The following is a 4531-nucleotide window of genomic DNA, read 5'->3' as shown; positions in this document are numbered from 1 at the left end:
TAGATGGTGCCCAGCTACCACTGTCATCCACTTGGAAGGGAATCTATGTAGGAGATCCTGGATAGAGAGGGAGAACAATGTGGAACAAAACTCAAAATCATTTGGAGAAAAAAATAAAAAAATAAAAAAGCAGGGGGCAGACCAGGTTTGCTGGGCCGATACAGCCTGGTGGAACCACTGAGACTATGGCCCCTAACTGCCCTTCAGGTCTGGAATTGAACCCACACCTGTGGTTTCCAGCCAAACAAAAGACAGGCATATGAGTTGAACATTCACCTCAGGTAGATACACTCCTTGGAGAGAACAATCAAAAGAAGGGCTGCTTATGCACAGGGAGACAGCTCAGGGGGCAGGAGTGCATGGAGGGATGGACACTAGGAAGAGGTAACTATGGGGAGTGGGAGAGGAGCTGTTGCATTGTGGTAAACTGTGGTCAATGTCATTGTATGTGAACTGTTGTATGGAAAGTGAATTTGCTCTGTAAATCTTCACCCAAATCACAATTAAAAAAGGAAAAAAAAGTGGGTTTAAATAGTCCATGGATTACGTATGCAAGAATGGAAAGGAAAAAAAAAAAAAAAAAAAGTCAGCACTCAAGGAAAAGAAGGACAAAGAAGGTATAAAATCTAAAACCCACTGCCACTTAATCAATTCTGACTCACAGCTACACTCATTGGGTTTCCAAGGCTGTAAATCTTTACAGAAGTAGATTGCCTCATCTTCCTCCTGCAGAGTAGCTGGTGGGTTTGAACTGTCAACTTTCTGGTTAGCAGTCATATTCCTCATGCATTGCACCACCATAGATCCGTAAAAAGGTCTAAGTCACACAAAAAAAACGAGTAACAAGAGACACACCTTAGGTATAAAGACACAAATAGGCTGAAAGTGAAAAGATAGAAAAAAATATTCCACCCAAACAATAATCAAAAGAGAGCATGTGGTAGTTAAATTTGTATGTCAACTTGGCTGGGCCTGGTTGAGTGGCTGGGCAGCTGGTGGTAGTTATTTCCCATAATGAGACTGGTGGGACCTACCACAAGCAGCTGAGTAGCTGCCTTTGGGATGTGGTCTGCTTCCTGTATATAAGGAGAAGCCTTGGGGACAGTCACTGGCTTATGGCACGCTTGGACCCTGCATGTAGCCGTGTGGTTGTTCAGCAGCTTCCCATGCTCTGCCGACCTGGGGACTCAAAATGGACTTGAATTAATGGCCTGCCATGGGGTTTAGTAACATCGGGACTGTGCCTTTTTACTTGTCAACCTTGGGTTTGTCTGCCTCAGCAGCCAGCAGCTGTCTGAGTGGAGAAATGCCTCTAGCTCCAGTGGGCCGAGAGTAGGAGGCAGAGCTGGACCCCAAGGTTGAGGGGCTTTCACCCAGCCCCCTAGAGCCTGGCACTTTGAACTTGGACTTAAAACCTCCAAACTATGAGAGAATAAACTCCTGTTTTGTTAAGGCCATCCCATTTATGGTATATTCTCATCAGAGCAGCACTAGGTAACCAGAACAGAGCAGGTCTGAAAATTTTAATGTCAGACAAAATAGACTTTAAATCAAAATCTATTTCAAGAGACAAAGAAGAACACTATGTAATGATAAAAGGTTCAGTTCATTAAGAAGATATAATACTAATGGAGTAGAGGGAGTAACAAGATGACAGTGGAGACGGCATAGCTTCCTGAACGGAAGCCCGCTGAACTAAAACGGGAATGTCTTGCTCATGATTTGGAGACCAAGGGAATAAAATAAGATCTCATTAGCAGGTTCCGAGTGTATCTTAAAAGCATGCCGAAGAGGAGGAAAATGAAGACGATGTACTGGAAGATTAAATAGAGGAAGAAGAACAACTAAAGCTTACAGGACTGCCTGTCAAAGAGGAAGAATCCCCTGGAAAAAGTTTTGATTGTGGCAGCAGAAAATTGATTTTTTAAAAAATCATCTGAAATAGCACAGAAGAGGGCTGAAGGATTCAATGTGCCTATGAGTTTGGAAAGTAAGAAAGCTGCCTAGGCAGCTAGGTCTGTATTTCTTCAGTTCCCACACAAGGCCTGTCAACTAACACCAAACAATGGTCAACCCAGATAAACTCGAAGGAAAGAGCTCAAAGATTTGGTTTGAGTGTTCTTCAATCTCCAGAAAGTCTGAAGATGATGAAAAGCTAAAAAAGAGGAAGGAGCAGTTGGGGATTGTCACAAGTTCAGCTGGAGGTGGAACCACAGAGGAAAGAGAGGCAAAAAAGAGGAAAAGAGCACAACACTTCGGGATTGCCTGATGAAAAACTTGATGCTTTCTGTACGCCAATGGTTTCCAATGCTCTGATTCTTCTTGGTCATATTTATGCAGTCACATGTGTAGGTCCTGGCCTGCAATGAGGAAGCATGGACCTCAGGTACATCCACAAACTCCAGCAGGAGTTTGACTTACTGCTACTTCAACTTTAAGGTGGTGTTGTGTTCTCTTTTCTTTTTTAAATTATTTTGCTTGTTAGTAAGATGATGATGACAACTACAAAAAAGAGATGTCAGTGTGAGTATTTATCTGTAAATAGAAAATGTAACAATATACAAATATTTAGAGCCCAAAAATTGATAATGCAAATACAAAATTGAAGGGAGAAGTAGACAGGTCTGCGATAATAGGTGGAGACTTAAATACTTCACTTTCCATAATAAAGAAAAACTAGAAAGAAAATCAACAAAGAAACAGACAAATTGAACATTATTAACCAACTAGACCTAACAGACATATATTTAACACTCCACCCAGTAACAGCAGAATATACATTCCTCAGTGTACATGGATCATTCTCCGGAATAGACTGTTATCTTAGGACACAAAACAAGTTTCAAGAAACCTTAAATCAAACAAAGTATCTTTTCTGATCACAACAGAATGAAGCTAGAAATTAGTAATAGAAAGAACTTCATGAATACCTTTATATAGAAACTGTCAAATGGGAACCAAATTTGCTGTGTAAACTTTTACCAAAAACACAAAGTATTTTTACAAATAACAACAGAAAGAACATTGGCAAATACACAAATATGTGCAAATTAAATAATATAATACTAAGCAACAAACAGGGCAAAGAAAAAAATCAAGAAATAAAAAAAATACTTATGAATCAAAGAACAAAAACACAACATACCAAACCTATGGGATGTAATGAAAGCAGTACTTAGAAAAATTTACAACAATAAACATCTATATTAAAGAAGAAGAAAGATCCCAAGATCCCAAATTAATACCTAACACTACAACTTGAGGAATTAGAAAAGGAAAAGCAAACTAAACCAAGGCTACCAGAAGAAAGGAAAGAAGAGCAGAGCAAAAATAAACAAAATAAAGAATAAAAAAACAGAGAATCACTGAAACCTCGAGTTTGTTTTTAAAAAGATAAAAATCAACAAACCTTGGGCTAGACTAATAAAGAATATGCAAATATCTAAAATTAAAAAGAAAAGTGGGGACATTAGAACCAACCCTACAGAAACAAATTGTAAGCAAATACTATGAATAGTTATAAGCCAACAAACTACTAAGAGGAAATGGACAAACTTCTTAAAACACAAACTCCCCACAGCGACTCAAGGAGAAATAGTGGATTTCAACAGACCCATAGCAAGTGAGATTGCATCAGTAATCAAAAAATGCCAACAAAGAAAAATCACGGACCAAATGGCTTCAAAGAAAATTCTATCAAACATTTACAGAACTAACTCTGATCATACATAAAATTTTCCAAAAAGTTGAAGGGGAGGGAACATTTCCTAGCTCATTCTATCAAGCAAGGCTTACCCTGATATCAAAACCAGGTAAAGATATCAGAAGAAAAAAAAAAAAAATACAAACCAGTATCCCTAATCAATAGACATAAAAATACTCAACAAAATACTAGCAAATTAAATCCAAAAACAAATTATAAGTATTATACACCACAATCAAATGGGATTTAGCCTAGGAATACAAGGGCAGCTCAATATTAGAAAACCAAAAAATGTAATACAGCACATTAACAGAACAGAGAAAAAAAAAATGATAATCTCAACAGATGCAGAAAAGGTATCTGACAAAATTCAACACCCTCTCATGATAAAAACGCTCAACAAGATAGGAATTGAAGAGAAATTCTTCAGTATAATAAAGGGCAGTTATGAAAAGTCCACAGTAAACATCATCCTCAAAGGAGAAACTGAAAGCTCTCTCATTAAGATTAGGAACGAGACAGGGATGCTCACTCTCACCAATGCTATTTAAATTTAACACCATTCTGGAAGTCCTAGCCAGGGCATCAGGCTAGGGAAAGAGAGAATATATATACATATATAAACCAAAAAAAACAAACTCACTGTATTGAGTCGATTGCGACTCATAGCGACCCCTACTTGGGTCTCCAAGGCAGTATCACTATGGAAGTAGATTGCCCAACCTTCCTTCCAAGTAGTGGCTGGTGGGTTTGAACCGCCAGCCTTCTGGTTAGCAGTCAAGTGCCTCAGGCACTATGTTACCCATATATATATATACATACATGTAT

At 38.5% G+C, this 4531-nt stretch overlaps 1 protein-coding gene and 1 pseudogene across 1 annotated transcript in view; one reads left to right on the top strand and one right to left on the bottom strand.

Moving 5' to 3' along the window:
• PTPN23 (protein tyrosine phosphatase non-receptor type 23) overlaps positions 1-4531 on the bottom strand; it is a 59244-nt gene that overhangs the window by 20803 nt on the left and 33910 nt on the right. The window lies entirely within an intron of this gene.
• LOC103206314 lies at positions 1651-2269 on the top strand (annotated as a pseudogene).

This window comes from Orycteropus afer, unplaced genomic scaffold, assembly GCF_000298275.1.
Source record: "Orycteropus afer afer isolate SDZICR_OR568_19922 unplaced genomic scaffold, OryAfe1.0 scaffold00311, whole genome shotgun sequence".
NCBI lineage: Eukaryota > Metazoa > Chordata > Mammalia > Tubulidentata > Orycteropodidae > Orycteropus > Orycteropus afer.
The sequence above is the reverse complement of the archived record's forward strand: the minus strand, read 5'-3'. Positions and strand labels throughout refer to the sequence as shown.